General features: G+C 40.1%; 1 long non-coding RNA gene across 1 annotated transcript in view; it reads right to left on the bottom strand.

The window, feature by feature from the left end:
• Window positions 1–1781: 1781 nt before the first annotated feature.
• LOC114566796 (uncharacterized) overlaps window positions 1782–19722 on the bottom strand; it is a 74429-nt gene continuing 56488 nt past the window's right edge. Inside the window, exons 3-5 of the long non-coding RNA XR_003694095.1 lie at window positions 6354–6460; window positions 2812–2910; window positions 1782–2675 (exon numbers count right to left, since the gene is read on the bottom strand). This is a non-coding gene — a long non-coding RNA (uncharacterized LOC114566796). The remainder of the gene's footprint in view (window positions 2676–2811; window positions 2911–6353; window positions 6461–19722) is intronic.

Genomic DNA, 19722 nt, shown 5'->3' on the forward strand with positions numbered 1-19722 from the left:
TTAAATGAAAGTTTGACTGGGGTACATTCACAAAAAGACCCTAGGTTGCATTTTGGCGAGAGTTATGCTTTAACCTTGCTGATGTTCAAGAGCAGGTTGTTGTCCTGACACCAGCGGGTCAGGTCTTCTACTTCCTTCAGCTAGGCCTTTTCATTGTTATCTGTGATCCGGCACTCCACAGCTGTGTCACAAAGTCACAAAGTGGCTACACAGTTGTGTGTTTACAGGGAGTACAGCAGGGGACTCAAAGTGCAGCCCTGGGGTGCTCCGGTGTTAAGGATAAGGCTGGAAGAGGTGTGTCCGCCCATCCCCACCACCTGGGGTCTGTGTGTCAGTGCCCCGTCCTCCATTTTCCATTGCAGATTTAGTACTGTGTGGCTGGTCGTCATAGCGACACCACAGGAAACTGCCTTGACCTAACACGACATACACACACACAGAACGTCGAAGGTGTGTTGTTTTTGACTCTCGGCATGTGGCTGTTGCCACAGCCAGAAGACACATTTTGTTTCAAAAGAAGCTGGAGGCAGCAAAAAAACAAACAGCGCTGGCTAAACTATTTAAAAATGGCGGGTTTGTTCAGGACACCCCCGTCTGTCGCTGGCAATGATGATGCAGTGATTAGTGACGATTCTCTCTGACCAATCATTAGTCTGCAGGTTTTCACCTTTTGGTATCTCCTCAGCTCGCTTGGAACCTCGACGGAGGCGATCCTAAAAAAAGTACCTGTTAGCAGGTACCAGGGACTTTTTTTCATAACGGAAAACCAAAAAAGGAGAGTAGACTCGAGGCGAGTCGTGCAGGTACCATGTAATGGCAAAACGCCAAATGATACACATCCACAGTGAGGTGTTTAATCCCAGGACCTTGAGCTTTGGGACGAGCCTGGGAGGAAGTATGGTGTACACGCTGAACTGCAGTCAATGAAAAAGCAAACTCACATAGGTTCCCTTTGTGTCCAGGTGAGATAGAGTGGTGTGGAGGATGTGTGCTGTGGCATCTTCCCTTGATCGATTGGGACGGTAGGCTTGTAAAAATATTGCTTTGCTTGCTTTCACTCTTAGGTTCCAAGTCCTATGTGACTTTCCCTGCATATTTCCATATATACATTATATACTGTACTTACAATACCTTTTATTAGATTTCACTTCAGCTGACACCTGTAAAATGTGGATATGCCTGCTTTAACTTTTTGTTGATATAATTTCAGTTTCATAAGTCATGGATTGCATTTCGACCCTCTTGTATTTCATTGCATGCTCTTACTTGACAGGGGTATTGAAATCCTTATAATCTAAAAGTCCCCAGGTACTTTCCCCTCGCAGGATTCTTATCACTCCATTTATTTTAAAGTACAGAACCCTAACACTGAATCAGACACTGTCACAGTATCAACATCCAGACTCAAGGCCAATTTACTCACAATTCTAGACTGTCATTCTCTACAGTTAACACTTGCTGAACCTCTTTCACTTTTTTGTTAACCTGAATTAGTTTTGTTAAAACTACTCTAAAATTGACCTGACTTGAATCAACAGACAATCAATGCAAGGTCCCCTGTAGGGTGTATCTCTTTATTAGGTGTATTTTTAGCTCTCTTAGAGCATTGTTAATTTTATTAACGATAATCACGACAAAATATGTTCCTCGACAACCTCTTTTTCCATGACTAAGACTAGACGAGACGCCACTGCCGTCATTAAACGCTAACACGATTTACACATACAATATCGTTAATGAAAAAATGACAAGACTAAAAAAAGTTAATACTCTCTTTATTTTCCACCTTTTCTTCCTCTCTTGTTGCTCTGTGTCTCAGAACTTTGCTCCGGCAATTTTGATTGGCAGTTCCATACATCAGTGTTTCATTCTGCAGCGGTGCACCACCAAGAGTCCATAAATAAGGCAACTATCTGTGGTTAGTTTACATGTACATACATAACAGTAGGACAGTTAAGTGTTTGGCGGGACTAGATTAACTGAAATATAGGATATTTGACACAGTAATAAAACTAAATAAAAAAATAGCTTACAAATTTCCAAGAGCAAACATTTTGACAAAGTAATGAATAAAAGTTGACAAAATGTAATGACTTTAAATTGACAAACTATACTAAAATTATGAAGGATAAAAATGACTAAAACTAAGGATTTCCGTCTAAAGACTTAGACTAAATCTAAAATAGCTGCCAAAATAACCACTGCCTTAAGAGTTTATACTTTCTCTGATCATAAGGAGAGGACCTGGAGATTATTGGTCCCACAATCTGCTGGTCTGTGCTTATCTCAGCTGAAAACACTGGGTTACTTTCAAAGCATAATTCTGTCATTTCTGCTGTAAAACACACCAACATAGTTGGCATGCTCAGCAAATCCCCAGGTGTTAGGGTTAGTACTAATGGAAAGTAGCTCACTGTTAGGAATCACTTAACTGCAAACTGCTCCTTCAATAAAGCACTTCACAACTATCTTTGATCACGCTAATATAATATCACTGAACTCTGATAAGCAGATGTTGAGAACACAGTGTTTAGCTAGGAACTATTTCCTTTGCATACACAATGTACTCCAAATCCCCACAGTCTCAAATGTTAACAGCGACTGTTTGTACTCTGAACTACTGATATTTCCTTCCATCATAGGCCCCTGGGAGGATAGGATTCTCCCTCAGCCAGCTGGAGAGACGAGACACACACAGAGGAAAAAGAGAGGAAAAATGAGAAAAGGAAAGAGAGACAGCAGAGGAGAGAGCGCACAAAGAAGCTGAAATCCCTTCCCTCTGGGGAGAGACTCTCTGGCGACTTTACCCACTTCTTATCTGATGAGCCTTTGGAGGATAAGAGTAAGGCTTTCTCTCCACGATGCCTGGCAGAAGGAGAGATCCTCTCACCTCGGTGGTCAGAGTTGACCCTGTACAGTATGTCAGGCAGACAGGTAGACAGCGCTGATGTCATTACTGTCAAAATGAGGCAAGAACAAGGTGGGATGGCTCTCTTCAGTGAAGCTTATGGCAGGAATCAAAGTCTGCAAGGAATCACGCTACCAAAATATTGTGGGATACAGTTGCAAGCTGCCCATAATTGAGTTGAAAGCATTACTGAATATTTCATTTGTGCTTTGAGAATTGGATTCTTGGGAACTCAGCAAAAGCTAAGTGGGAATGGGATATTTTTATTACAGCTAATCATACTTGCTTCATGCCTACCCTTCATCTGGCCCTATTTTGCAAATATCAGTTTCAAAACCAAGAAACCATTAGGCTTAATTTGTGCAATCCTGTAAACAAACTTCAGTTAAGTTGATTTCAATGGGCCAATTTATAAATCCAATCCTATTTTGCACACAAGCACTCCAGACTCATCCAATTACTATCAACTTTGTTCTTGGGTCAGCACATTACCAGGGGCAACAGGACCACTCATTAACTACCACAGTTAAAGGGATCTCCAGGACCCAGCAATGAGCTCATGGCCAGCCATCTGAAACTTGAGTGCAATGGGCCAACAGCCTTCCCTGCATACCGAGCACATACTGCAACAAAGAGTGAGGAAGCTCTATTACCTGCTACTCAGAAACATTTCTCCAGACCCCAATATGAGAGAAGGTCTGGTGGTCTACTGTGACTATGAAAACTCTCCTCCTTAAGCGTGTTTTACAGTAACCGCAGCCGAGCTGGCGCGTGCATATGTGACGTCATGAAATCGCCGTGACTATTTATACCTGTGCTGGTTGTTGCGACCTTAGTTGCAGTCTTCTCCTGAACAGCGGTGGCGCTAATGAGCAAAGGCTACCGACGTTGCTCTTTCTACGGGCTAGAAGAAGAAGAAAAAGGTAAACAATGGCGGAACTAGCAGCAGCATTGCCGTCAATGCTTCGATTTGATTCGATGACCGACTTCGTCAGATCAAGTCTTTCATTCACCATAAAAGAGCTCATCTTAACCCAGTAATTTTACAAGAGAGACTTGCAGTCACTCAGAGTCCTGGCATCCGGTTGTCCTGTTGATGGCACTCTAGGCCTGTGCGTCACCTGACCTAAAGTGGTGTTGCGTGCCTATTCATCCTCACCTTCAGATTTGGGAACATTGTAATTAGGGTTGGGTACCATAATCGGTACTTTTTTGGGTACATACGGAATTACATGGGTACTACCGAGGACCAATTCATGTTAAATCAAACAATAAAATAGAATAAGATACAAATCCAAGAAGAAAGGTTATAGTGCAGTGTAAGAAATTAATAATTATTTGGTTTAATAGGTCATAGGGATGGGTAAGAGAGGGGAGAAGGAGGGGTTTTATTTTGTGTGGAGTGTAAAATCTTAAAAAAAAGTAAGTAAAAAAAGTAAATTAAGGTAATTAATAGGTTTGGAATTATTTTTACATATGAAATACATTTTTTGTTATTACAGAGTTAAAGTAGCGAAAAAAAGATACTGTTGGGTACCGGAACCAAATTTCAGGCACCAGTATTGGAAAAAATTTGAACTTAGAATTGACTAGTTGTAATCCGTTTAAGGGTGGTGAAACTAAAATCCCCCTGATCCATACAGGGAACAAACTGTCAACCTTGCGGTTATCAGCACCATATAATTAGGCAAAATGAGGAGTCAGTGAGGCCTCATTTAATACCCATGACCATGTCAAGAAATTCTGGAAAATCATTCATTTTAAAAATGCCTTCTAATCCTTGGGTTCTCTACGTTTAGAAACTGCTGATCCTCAGACAGACCAATCCACATCCAGCACAAATAGATCTGTGACATGATGACTTAGAGTGGAGTCCCAATAAAAAACAATTTTCTTTCAAGGATGTGATTTTCAAAAGGTTATCAAGAACTTTAAAGGTCAAATAAAAAAAAAAAAAAAAGTCACACTTAAATCCATGTGGGAATCCTGCATATATGCCTGCCTTACTAAACTAACAAACCGAGTACAGTGCATAAATGAAATCCCTCTAATTTGGTGTTTAATATGTCTCTTCTTCATGCTAAGTCTACAGCATTGTGGATTCATGTATTCCTCAATCAGGCTCACTAATTATGCAAGAAAAAAATACAAGGATTATAGCACTCCTGTGAGTTCTTAATGGTATTTAATAAAATATCTATAAAAAACAGATTAGGTCTAATGACCCAAATGAAAAAGGCTCCGAATAATATAAGGTTCTAAGGTCAAATGATTTAAAGAATCTCAAGCTGGATTGCAATACATTATCACAAAATGTGTCATATCATTCAAAAATAATGTTTTGCTCTTTTACTCAAGTCAAATACTATAGTATCATATTAGAATGGCATACATGTCCCCACCAAATATATGCTGTGTGAATTATGTACAGCTGATTCACAAACAAATCTGATAACCATTGTTCTTGACCTAGTGAAAATATCTCTCCATCTGATCCTTTATCTTGTATTTGGATATTCTGTCTGGTACCATCTCAAGGACATAGGTCATCCAACAGCCAATATAGTCCCTCTTCATGACCAAATAGGGGGTGACCTAAATAACTGTTTCTGCGGCGATCCAAGAAGCCTTATTTCAGTCAGCCAACAATCTGGAACGGATTTTCTACATCATTTCAGAGTATTAAGAGAGTTGATATTTGGTGACGGACCACATCATGACGGACCACGTCATTCCAAATAACCTGCTCCCCCCAACCTGCTTGAATGCAGATCTGTGTATGCAAACAAAACATCTCCAACAATTGCAGAAAATATATTATATTGTAAAGTGTGATGTGTGTAAACTCTGCAGCAGCAGACTACGACAAGTCAGATATGTAGCAGATAATTAGTAACTTAAGCATGATGATAGACAGAATGATCATGACTTATCACTACTTATCATAATATAGTTCAGCACTGATAACCAGGAAATGACTATCAGCAGTACATGGCTACAACCTTAGATATGGCAGTAGTATAAACCATAAACATTAAAAACAATAGCGTAGCAAGTCATTGCTTTGAGTTGAAGTATTACTCTAGTGTTTGGATGAATATGAAATATGTGCAACGTAAATGTTTGTCCTGTGTGTATGACAAAAGCCATTTTGAGTTTTCTATATAGCCATTATTAGCTGGAAATAATTATATGAATGGGCTGTATGCAAGACAATAGTCATGTTTATAGCCCAATAGCCGTTATACAATATTAACTTTGACTAAAGTTTGATTTACAATTAATTCCAATACAAATACTGCACATAAATTGATAGCTGCAGCATAGAAGGAGAATATGGTAGCAACCACTAGTTGCAAAACATCACCTGCAAGCAGATTTGCAGGACAGCAATCACCAAGCATACAAACTGAACAGAACCAAAAGTGCAAATAGTTATCATTACCTTGGTGACGTGAAGCAGTATTTCCTGGTATCTCGATGAGAGTAAAGGCAGCAGTCCCAAGCCTCCAGCACAGACAGGAAAACTCCGCTTCTGGGCAGCCAAACGCTCTGTTAAGAAAATGAAAACTGTAGTATAAAAACACAATTAGAAGACAACAACTAACAAGAACATATATATTTATGGTTTAGAATGCTAATAATTTGATTAGAACTTGTGTTGGTACAGTAAATATTGGTTTCCATTAAAAACATATTAGGAATTTACAATTTAAAATACATCTTTAAAGGCCATTTTTCTAAATTAGTTTTTTCTTATACTCTGAGCTAGAAATCTCCACTTCAGTAGCACTTACATACACCAATCTTTAAAGTTTTATTCCTATCTGTATTCTAAGGATTTTTACAGAGGGGTGTATTCATATATCACTCATAGCCTACTTTACACAACATGTCGAAAAATGTATTTTTATAAACCTTCAACAAAATGAAACAGAAATGTTGAACCTGGCTTCATCCAATGTTGAATGACTTCAGATAAGATAATGGTGATATTAGTTGTATTATCTTACAAAAATAGAGAAGAGATAGAAATTCCATAAACCCGAGACTTTTTATGCACTGACTGGCATAAAAGTATGGAGGCACTTGTAGTGGCAGCAGTCAAAGTCACATGTCTTAGTCTGCATACACAAGTACTGGCAAGCAAACCAGATATGATCTGGTTGTTAGGGCAGTGGAATTTATTAAAGGACCTTTCCATGCAAGGGGGAGGTGCCTGGCATTAACATTTTTACTGTGCGGACATGGTGTCCAGGAGGATGATCTTAACTATGGGAGCTGTCATCTTCTGACCCCCTTCCACGATGTGCTGTGGCCACAAAGACTGGCCTCCTTACTAGATGTGTTTAAGACGCTTCTAATGAAATAAACATACCTATCCAGGCCAAGCTTGCCACAATACTGGATTCACACTTCTGCTCAAATAAATTAAAGATAGAGCCATAAAACATGGACTTTCCCACAGTCAGAAATGGAGGAAAGATGCAAGCACACGACTGCAAGAGCAGCGACATTACTTACTTCAGTGGATTGGGTCTCCATTCAGAGTTTTGCCAAGCGCTAATTCAGTTCACTATGCCTCAGATAGAGATCTAAGTGACACTTCATGCTAGTGATGTGAGCAAGATGCCTTTTAACACGGGCACACTCACACAGTTCTGGGGATCCCACGAGCAGTAGGCAGAGTTCACCACCTCGGCTGTGGGTGTTCTTATTCATTTCGTCACGACACATCTTTGTGAGTCAGGTTCTGGCAAGCAATTTTGTTTGGAATTTAAAAAGGTGCTTTTTGAAGTGCAAAATGAATATCAAGAAAACATATAAATAATTGAATTGCATGGGCACACTCCTTGTTTGTTTCTCATCTGCAAAGTAACTACTACAGTAGTGCATTGATTCTCTTCAGACTAAATGGATTTTTTTTTTACTTTGGCTCACAGGATTCATTAGAATTTTAGAGCCTAAATCCAAGAATCCCCAGCTTTAGGTGCTTGTTTTAAAATGTTAAAGTACTCATATTGTGCTTTTTGGCTTTTCCCCTTTGCTTTATTGTGTTATATATCTTTTTGTGTATGTTATAGGTTTACAAAGTGAAAAAGCCCAAAGTCCACCCCAAAGGGACTTACCATCTCCAACAGAAAACACTGTTCACCAACTGCTCCAAACAGCTCTATTGTAGTCCAGCCTTTACTTCAGAGACAAACGTGGTCACTTTGTAACACACGTTATAATGCTCGCCTAGCTGCTAGCGTGGCATGCCCTCATACACTGCAACTGACAAGCTAGCAGTACTTACTGAGCATGTGCAACTCCCAACAAAGATGGAACAGAAGTGCGACGCCTCACTCTGTAGCTAAAACAGAGAGCTCAACACACAGGGTGAAAAGAGGAGCTGCAGTAATGTGCTAACTAATATGTGGTGTTTTCTGAAAATTAAACTGCATAAACCTATTCTGGTACAACATCTAAATACAATTATGAACCTGAAAATGAACATAATATGAGCACTTTAAGTTTTCTCAAAACACATCATCATGTTTGGAAAATAAAACTGTGAATTCACTGCATTGAAAACACTGTCAATTGTTTGGCATTGTTTTACCATATACCTCAATATCGATATTGTGGCGATATTGTAGGGTTGGAAATTGGTGCATCACAAAATATTAACACAATGAGATTTTTGAGAAATAATCATCAGTAATGTGGATGTAATGACCAAGTGGGTAAAGGCAAATTATAGAACAGCTAGAACAGTCTGGTAAGTTCAGAAAATGACATCACTTTACTGTAATGTAGCCTTTAAAACCAGGAAAAGACAACACTTGTTATATCACAATATTACGATATACAAAATGTAAGACGATATCTAGCCTCATATATTGATACAATATCGATATATTGCCCAGCCCTACTTTTAATTTTGTGTTTTTAGCTCTGAGTCATATGAAAACTTCCACCATGAAAGGACACAGTGTGAACTGATGGATAGGGTCCAGGTCAGTTTTCTCAGCATGAGAATGGCAGCACAACAGGAATCAAATGTTTGGTCCTGTGCCATTTTTCATCTATAATAATAATAATATCATAGGCTAAAATTAATCACGGAGCATATGATAGCAGTATTTACAACAAAGCATCTTCTGCTTGGCATAGTGTTTCATTAAGAATAATTAACTCACATAGGCTAAGAAACATCATATAACCCTCTTTAAGGGCTGCTTTACATTATATTATTGAAGTGAAATGTTGTGCTTTGACAACACTACAGTACTCATAGCTCTCAAAAACTCTGTGGTCTTCGTGGCATGAAACAAGGGAAATGAAGTGGCTGGAACACTGTTAATCAAAAGGCTTCAGCAGAACATTGACAGGTTTCTCTACTTTATTATATGTTTTTCCTCAGCATCGACTGGCATGCTGTATGGCAATGCTTTTACATCTCTATTGCCTCAGTTTGTTGTTTCATCTCTGTGCTATTCTATCCCCCATATCATAAAATGAACTCAGTGCAGCCATATGTAATACATAGAGAAAAGTTCCTTGTTTTAGATGAGAGTACATGAATCGACAATAACATGCCTGCAGACTAACATTAATGTGTTAGTAAGTGTTAGCAGCTCTGAATGCTGCCGGAGGGCCCAGATGTAAGTAATTGTTTTCTTAATGACATAAGACAGGAGAGGAATGCTCAACATGCTGGCGTTGAACAAGTGTAGAAGTACCACGGCCTTTTGAGCTTAGGTGTCGCTCAGTGAGAATGAGGGCTGATTTTCTGGTTGGGTACCAGTGTAACCAACAGCTAACTGCATTTACACCTGTGCTCCCTCAGCCTACAAAGACATTTTATTTCCAGACAATACTATTACAGAGAAATATATGCTAATTCACTGCAGTGGATGTGTAACTTCTATTTTATAAATAGTACATGATATGCTCTCTAACTGAATCTCCAGATGAGCAGTAAGTTAATTCATTCTCTATACCATATTTCTTCAATCTATGCTTCCTCTAGATGGCTCCATGGTCACATTGTACCAAGGCTCAGCAAGGCTTTTCCCATATGGCCATCATCCTTCATCTTTACCTGATCTGTGGCTCATAGGTTATTACCTTTTACAGGGTGAAGTGAGACTTTGTGTGCAAGTGTTTCAGCCGGATATGTCTCAGGCTCATAAAAAAAATCAGCATGTGTATCAGATACACCATGACATCTACCCATACGTCTCATGATGAACAGATCACTCTAAGATAGTGTTAATTTCGTCAGACGAGACGAGACTAAATATGTTCGTCAACGACTTGTTTTTCCATGACTAAGACGAGACGATGACGAAGACTAAATTAACATGCATTATTGTTGACGAAAAAAGACGAGACTAAAATGTTTTGCATAAAATAAAACTAAGATAAAATCTCTCTTCATTTTCGTCTACAATCATCTCTACTTGTCGTTTAACAAGAATTTACTGGTGAAATAAGGAAGAGGCTCGATATTTATATAACTTTATATAATTTATTTTTATATAACTATTTGACTGAAATGGTAATAATCTTAGACATAATTTGTTATTTAAAAAAAGACTAAAATGTTTTGACTAAAACTTGACTAAGATATATTGAGTTCTCTTTTGACTAAAACTAGACTAAAATGACGAGACTTTTAATCGACGAAAACTTGACTAACAAAAAAAGATATGTGAATGACTAAATATGACTAAAACTAACAAGGACATTTGGCACAAGACTACGACTAAATTAAAAATAGGTGACAAAATTAACACTACTCTAAGATGTGGTTATTTGACAAGATAGCTGGCGCTCCTAGTAGAATAATATTAGCCATTTACTTGAGAAATCTGAATAACTGTGGACACAGGAGTGGTGCTTACAATCCAGCAATCACATACTTTCTCTGTGTAAGTGCCTTATTAGAATCCTCACTTTTATTTTTACTTACTTTATATTACAATTCCCCAAACAAGAGTTTATTTTTATCCACACGAGTGGCAAGGTTCCCTTGCGATATCATAAGATCACACGAGAATCGCGGGATTACATACCACACAAAAATCCATCTTGTCAGGCTTCAAGTAATGCGTTTGAGTCTGAACTAACAGCTCAAAGAACCAATCAGCGTGAGGTGAGGAGCTGCTGGGAGCTCCGGGCGTGGTTCAGTTGTGTGTGTGATGGCAACGTAATAGACAGATGGTTCATCCAATAACCTGAAAGTGCCTGCCCTTTTCCAATCAGTTTCCAAAGACGGATTCTCAAATGGTTCTGTGTCACAAACCATCTGGCACGTCAGGTTAGTGGCATGGCTTTATGGATGGTAATGTTGGTTTGTCGGTCCACTAATTTGGCCCAGTCTGAAATAACAACAACAACAACTAATGTATGGATTGTCATGAAATTTGGTACATACATTCATTTCCCCCTGGTAAATTGGAATTAACCACCTTTCATCTACTGTAACGCCATTGTCAGGTCAAAATTTCAATTTGCCCAATACTTTGGTTTATGAATATAAAAATACCTGCAAAACTACTGACATTCCCATCTGCCTCAGCTGTGCTGCCATGGCTGTACATTCTTTGTCCTGTTTTAGTATCTCCGTTTCCTGTGAGATACATCATTTGTGCACAGCCAATGTGAACTGTAGAGAATTTTATAGCAACCACAGCACCTCCTCTCCTCAGAGAGTGATGCAGGTGACAACACTATCAGCATCCATTCGTTTCCACAATGAGTCAGCCCAGATAACCAGATGACCATCACACCGAGGCCCGGACCCCCATGACCTGACTCCCATTAACCTAGACACAGGCTCAGCGAGACTGAGAGAAAGAGAGATCACAATCATTACCCTCTATCAGCGCTATCTTCATCTGCTATCACTCATGTCTGGCCAGGCAGGGAAAATATCACATTCTGTCTCTCTCTCTTTTTCTCTCTCACCTCCGCATGACTCTGTAAAATCAGGCCAGGTGGTCAGGTGAAGGCCAATACGCTGGGCCAACTCCTCAAACTGCCCTCCCTGCCTCACTCCTCTGTATCAGCAGTAAATTGTTGTCAGCCAAATCCTCATCTCTTCTAGTATAACAGCTACCTTGTGTGTGTGTGTGTGTGTGTGTGTGTGTGTGTGTGTGTGTGTGTGTGTGTGTGTGTGTGTGTGTGTGTTGATACGAGGTAGACAGCTATATATTGTACAGTACTATCACTGCAAGGGATCTTGTTTCTCTCTGTGTGTGTGTGTGTGTGTGTGTGTGTGTGTGTGTGTGTGTGTAAAAATGCAAGGACTACACATATGCTGTTAGTTCCCACTCCCACACACTCCTTAAGCACAGAAACTGTACAGGTGTATACACTAATGCAAGTGTATGACATATGTAGGCTCTCAAACATACTCAGATTGTGGCTCTGTTGTGTCAAACTTTGCATTATTTCGTATTACGTTATGCTAACCTAGCAGATGAATAAATGCAATATCAATACCATAAGGAAATCATTTTTCAATTGAAATATGTACAATTAAAGAATATGTTTAATTAACAAATTGTTTTTGTTAATTCCAACTGTGGAAAATGGAGGTAAAAACTGCAAAAAGTATCTCTGGATGGGATTAGGATGTATTGTTCAAATCTCTGTTTGACTGGGATTGTCTTGTTTTTCTATACACAAAAATGTAGGCCATCACAATCAGTTGAGAGCTGTTATCACATTAAATGTCTATGTGCTTTAAATGTTATGACTGAGCTGAAAAAGAGAGTGACATATATTATAATAAGCTGATCCAGCCCACACAACTCAGGGCAGGCCATTATGTGTCTATACACTGAACAGACACTGCTCCTATTCTGCTCCTCACTGACCCCACTTAACTAGTGAAAGGTCAGCGCTAATGAACAGGCAGATGGCAGCACTTGTTGATTTAGCATATAAGTTGTTTGACATTTGACCCCACTCAGCAAGTGAGAGAGGGAGTGCAAATGAAGGGCGCTGAGTCCCTGTGGTGTCCTCTCTTCTAGAGACACTTGAGAATGAGAGTTTTATTATGTTTATTGAGAGAGTGACATAAAGTCAACATGTACGCTTAAACACAATATTACTTCTAGTAAGTGTACATGCACTTTGTGCACATAAAACATGGAGATAACATGTGCCTATGACCTCATTAAAACTGATACTTGTGTTTTGATATGCTGAAGAGGAAGTCAATGAAGTGAAATGCATGTTATATACACATTACTGCATGCAAAAATTATAATCAAATAATATAATATACAGTACATTATTCTGAAATGGAACAGTCTGCAAAATGGCTACCTTGACTTCATTTTGAATGCAGGACTTTTACTTGTAACAGACTATTTTTACACTATGATACGGATACTTTTACTTCAGTAAAAAATCTCAGTACATCTTCCACCACTCAGAAGACAGTACTGAGATTACTGGATAATCCTTTGGTTTATGTTATTGGTTACAATTTTGATCAGTTAACCAGTAGCTGTAATGAATTATAGTAACCAAACATGGGGTGGGGAGGAAAAGGGGGATGAAAAATAGAAGCCGATTATTCTACCTTGGGACAGAGATGGACACATCTCTGTCTTTCTCACAGCATGCAGACACAATGCCCTCACCATTCAACACATAACTTGCACGGATAATAAATCCGGCCAGCAAGATAACTGGCTCCGCCCAAACCCCCCTCTCCACACCCAGTCAGTACTCAGGAAAGACGCTATAATCACAGAGGATCTCACCCACCCCCTTCGCCAATCCTTTCAGTTACTGCCATCAGGTCGACGCTACAGAGTCCCATTTGCAAGGAAAACTCCTTCATCCCCACTGCCATCACCACACTGAACAGCCATACATAGACAAAATCCAACAGCTCCATTCAGGCTTCTTTGTGCACTGTTTTTGCATTTTTTAAATGTTTTAACACTGTTTCTATATGTAGATTTTATGTTCTTACATGTATTTTATGTCATTTGAGCCTGCCCTGTCAGAGACAAATTTCTGTCACTCGTGACTCTTCTATTCTTCTTACTATTCTATTTTTATTATTGATGCATTTGGTGATACATTTTTCCATGAATTGATTAATTATATAAAATGTCAGAAAATAGTGCAAAATTCAGTTTATTTCTCAGAACCTAAGGTGTTCAAAAAGCTTGTTTAGAATTTTTGTGGCATTTTTGCCAAAGGTGGATAGTTGATGGGTGTGTAGAGACTGAGAAGGAAATCAAAGGAGAGAGAAAGAGAGGGGCATGATATGCAACAAATGCACCCTGCCGGAATTGTACTTAGGACACCACATTGTGGAGATAAGCATACACTAGGCTGCAGTGATCATATCTGACTCAGGCATCAGTGTCAGCATGGCCTGTGCTGTCACTACTTACTACTAAACTTGCACCTACAACTGACCGAGCTTAGATTAAAGTTCATATCCGATTAGACAGCAGAGATTCTACAAACTGTATGAATCTCGCCATTGCCTTTAGACAGTATATAGTTCACACAACTATGCCATGTCAAGCAACTTTCTGTAGTTTTGTGGTTCTATTTACAAAAACCTAGAAATCAATACATATACTTCAGCAATCACAGAGAACATGGCTACGATTGCATTAACAGAAAGCAAATGTATGGCGACACTTCTAGAAGGCATCATGTTCTCACACAAATCGAATTTAACACCTTTGCCAAATATATATGCATTCATTCACCACAGCAAGCTCTCATAGATAGAATTGATGATTACAAAAACAGTCTAACACCATCACTTTAAAGCTTTAGTGTGTAACTTTTTGATATTAATGAACGTCCGTTACATTCAAGCCATTGCAAATTGAGTTGTTACAAAGCTAATTAAGACTATCAGCTCCACACAACTCTCAGAGTATTTCTCAGTATGACTATGTTCAGAAACTGGTGTCGTCTGGTGACTTTCCCGCGCAGAAACTCAAGTGAAGATAATTACCTTTTCTTTGTTTTTTTAATTCTCCGTGTCCTCCTTGTATACTAGCAATTGCGTGGAGGAGGGATGGGGGTGGTGCGCGATCACGGAAGGCTTTATCATTAGAGGTCGACCGATTCATCGGTTTTGCCGATTAATCGGCACAGATAGTTGATTGGTGGAACTATCGTTATCGGCAAAAATCCATGCCGATAGTTTTTCCTGGTTGCGTCCGTTGCTGGAGCGGCTGAGAAGCACACGCTGTCATTCATTACACAGTACACAGAGCTGAGAAGGCTCTGCTGGCATCATGCATTACAAAGCGGCCTCTAGGGGCGAAATAAAAACTATCACTGATGCCTCCTGTTGTTTATTTTCGACACGTGTTACTGCGCGCTGCACAGAGAGCACATGCTGTGCGCAGAAGGCTGACATCAGATGCGCGTTTAAAGCATCGACAGCCAAAAGGTTTGTTATATCATTATAAAGTTATTCATTTGTTGAATAGATGCTGCATTAGTAGAGAAAGAACAGCACAACAGTATGTGTGTTTGTTTGCTTTCGAGGCTGAGATGACGCTAAACAGTGATGCCACATAACGCGTTACTTGTAACGCGTTACGTTAATCTGACCACTTTTTTCAGTAACGAGTAATCTAACGCGTTACTATTTCCAAACAAGTAATCAGATTAAAGTTACTTATCCAAGTCACTGTGCGTTACTATTTTTGTTACATTTTCCTTAGTAAAAATATATATTTTTGCTTTCTTCTTGCGTCTCGGGAAGTGAAGTATGCGACAAGTCACGTTTTCAGCATGTGGACAGTTCACGTGTACCACGCAGCGACACAAACGTAAACAACAATGGAGGGAGGAGAGAGATGTGCGTTTTCTAGCTGGAAATCCAGTCACTATTTAGAGTTTTGTGCCAGCTAAAGACGGCAGTATTAAGGTTCGTTGTACACTCTGTGCTGGTGGCGACAAAGTGCTATCTAGTTACAAAAACACTACGTCAAATCTGAAGAACCATTTGGAGTCGCAGCGCTGCAGTCACACTTACAGAGCAAGTCCCAGCAGGTGGAGCGAAGCAGAGAGAAGGAGGTCCCCCCACCACCCAAACAGCAAAAACTGGACTTTGGTGCAAAACCAGTAAGTGGGGGACAGTTGAAGAAGTTGGTCGGGCAGTAGACCTATGCTGTAGCGGAAATGCTGCCCTTAAACACGGTTGACTCGCTCTCTTTCGTGCCATAATAAACCAGATCTTACTACTGGCAATGCCGAGCTGCCTCACAGTAAACCGGTTGTCATGTTTATGTTGAGGCTGTAGGGGGGTTGTCGGCAGCTGCTGAATGTAACTAATAAAGTAAACCGTAATCTAACTTCGTTACTTTTAAAATCAAGTAATCTGTAAAGTAACTAAGTTACTTTTAAAATCAAGTAATCTGTAAGGCAAGGCAAGGCAGCTTTATTTGTATAGCACATTTCAGCAACAAGGCAATTCAAAGTGCTTTACATGAAACATTAAAAACAGTTAGAAAACAATTAAAAACAATTTCAAAGCATTAAAACAATTAACAACAATTTAAGATCATTAAAAGACAAGAATAAAATGTACAGTGCAGTATAAGAATTTTAAAGAAAGAGCAGTTAAAAATAGGTTATTTAAAGAAAGGCAACATTAAAAAGATATGTCTACAGCCTGGATTTAAAAGAACTGAGAGTTTTTTCCAGATATGTGGGGCATAAAAACTGTAAAGTAACTAAGTTACTTTTTCAAAGTAACTGTGGCAACACTGACGCTAAACATTAGCAGTAGGCTAACTAACCTCAAGCGGTTAAAACACTGACAAAAATGAACGCAAGTCCGACCCAAATCGTCCACGATCCGTCTAGTGGCTGCCGCTGGAGAATTGAGATGTGTAGCCCATTCATTTTAAAATCCTCAGCGGAGCAGCATCAACAACTGCCCAACAACTGCCCGAAAGCACGGTACTATTATATGGTGGAGCAGATAGAGAGAGACTGGAGAGAGAGAGCGTTATATGGTGGAGAGACATAGAGAGAGACTGGAGAGAGGGAGCGTTATATGGTGGAGAGACAGAGAGAGACTGAAGAGAGGGAGCGCCGGCGCTAGAACAAAGCCATGAATCAGAGAAATAAAACGTGTTTTCGCTGATTCATCTCTAGAAATGCGACTGTAGCAAGCATGTCACTATCACTAACGTTATCCACATTTATACGATATATCCAGCTTCAAAAAAAGTCTAGAAGTTGGAAGTTAGAATGAATGCATTGTACAAAGAGTGGTTGCTATGGAGACGATACACAGTATTGAGTTCCGTTGCTCTGATTGGTTGTAGGTCTATCCAATGAATGCAGAGGCATTTTTTTTCCTGGTTTGGTTGGAACACGCCCCATAATCACAGCCCAATGGAGCAATTGCACCTGACTGCAGTAAGCAGATCCATAGACAGTATATAATGGACCAATAGACCCCGTGTCTCTGGACGGAGACCAGTGAAGGATATTAGAAGCACTTTTCCGGTGATGGTCAGCTTTACTGCGCAGCCTCCAACTGAGAGAATGTGACGTGAGCAACGTGTCTGAAAGTTGTAAGTCTTCTGGTAGCTGTGCCAAAAGAAATCTCAATCATTTCCAAGCTTACAGATACGGAGAGCATATGTATATGTAAGAAGATAACATAAGCACAGGCTAATTATTGCTAACTAACATGCTAGTTAACATTAGTATAACCTAAACAGCCCATGTAAGTCGAAACTGCCTGCGAGCTTCTCCTGTACTATACGGTAATTCCTCTACTATGCGACAGTAAGTCACTTGGTTATGACACAATTGTTAGCTTATATTTACAAAAACGTCTGCTACGGAGCCATAACGTGAGGTACAAGGTAATGGAGCCTTTTATACATTGTCGTGTTCCTTTGGAACTAAAAAACGGACAAATAGAGTCTTCAAACATTTCTGATGTAAAGTTATTCGCAGTCAAGTGACGTAAAAAAAAAAATGGCGGTCAGCGGAATGCTAACAGGAGTGATGGCCAGTTAGCAACAAAATGGCGCCATAGATGCCTCGAGTTCTGAAGCGAAGCTTACCCCCTTGCGCAGATCGGGGTTGGGACAAATGTGGGCGGAGCTAAACGTTTGACTCCGTGGGCGATGGCGGTCATCAGGCAGCACATTCTCAAACGTCAATGCAACACCTTTATAATATAATATATATTATATATATAGATTATAATATCTAATGATATTTAAATTGTAAAAAGGAAAAAAGAACGGGGTTGGGTTTAGGAAAAGAAGAACGGGGAAAGCAAACATGACTCCTGGGAAATGAGCCCTGGTCTCTGGGGAACGCCAGACAACAACTGACGGTTGTTAAGGCAGAGGCGGAGTGGCAATCGGTAAAGTCTGGACGGACTAACCTGCCGGCTGCCTGCCCGCGGACGGACGCTGGCTGCCCGCGGACGGACGCTGCCTGCCCGCGGACGGACGCTGCCTGCCGCTGGCTGCCCGCGGACGGACGCTGGCTGCCCGCGGACGGACGCTGGCTGCCCGCGATCGGACGCTGGCTGCCCGCGGACGGACGCTGCATGCCAGTAGATGCTTTGGTTCCACTCCGCCGCTGGGTTAAGGAAAAGGATAACGGGAAAGCAAACGTAATTCGCGGGAAACGAGCCCATGTCTCTGGGGTACGCCAACAACGGACGGTTGGGTTAAGAAAAACAACAACGGGAAAAGCAAACTTCACACGCGGGAAAAGATCTCCGGTCAGCTTGAAAGTCCTGTGTTTTCCCCTCAGACCAATTGCCAGAGTGATAGAGAAATGGCTCTGCCAATTGCTATTTGGCAAGTGGGCGGAGTCAAACGTTTAGCTCCACCCACATTGAGCCACTCCTCGATCTGCGTACTGCAGTCAGGGCTTACTCCAATGGAGCTGTTTCAGACTCACATTCTGACTAGAATCTGAGTAGGACCAGTCAGGCTAGGTCTAAACCGTTCTACAGAGAAGAATGGCGTCACTGTTTTGAGATTTGGCATACATTTGGGCCTTTTTTGAAGAAATGAAAATAGTTTGTCCTTTATATGAATTATAATGCTCATTATGTTTATTTTTGCACTGGATGACTCCAAATATGTAGAACTGTTTTAGACAACACACATGCTTGTGTAGCATTGCTGTGGGTGTAATATCAATAAATATGACATTATTATTTTGATTATTGGCAAAAGCGTCTGGACTTTTTTTGAAAAAATGTATGTATTTTGTCAACGGTTTTATCCAGTATCAATTCTAAATACTATCGGTCGATTAATCGGTTATCGGCAAATACGGCCCAACCTAACTATCGGTATCGGTAAAATCCACTATCAGTCGACCTCTATTTATCATGTGGACACGCCGACAGTGTTGTTGTCATTACTTAAAATTCCTCTTGGGGGAAACTACGCATTATAACTTTAAGTGTATTTTTGACTCCAGTGTGCAAGTGTTCTTTTTTTGTCCTTAAAAATGCTCATCATGTATAGCATACCAACAGTAAACTGCACACTGAAAAATTAACTGTAACACAGTGATGTAATAATTAAAGAGGTTTTATGACATCTATTTGAGCAGAGTGACTCCAATTAGAGATGACGTTCGTCAAACTAGTTTGTTGAGCACACGTTGAGGAGGGAAAAAAGAAATGGAAAACTGTGAGCAAGTATTAGAGAGACAAGTGGATAGAGAGAGGTGATCATTACTTTGACAGCAACGGGTTTGTGACATGGAGGAGAGCTCTGCATCAGAATGCAGAGCCTGACACATGTCTGCAGTCTACA

This window comes from Perca flavescens, chromosome 13 (assembly GCF_004354835.1).
Source record: "Perca flavescens isolate YP-PL-M2 chromosome 13, PFLA_1.0, whole genome shotgun sequence".
Taxonomy (NCBI): domain Eukaryota; kingdom Metazoa; phylum Chordata; class Actinopteri; order Perciformes; family Percidae; genus Perca; species Perca flavescens.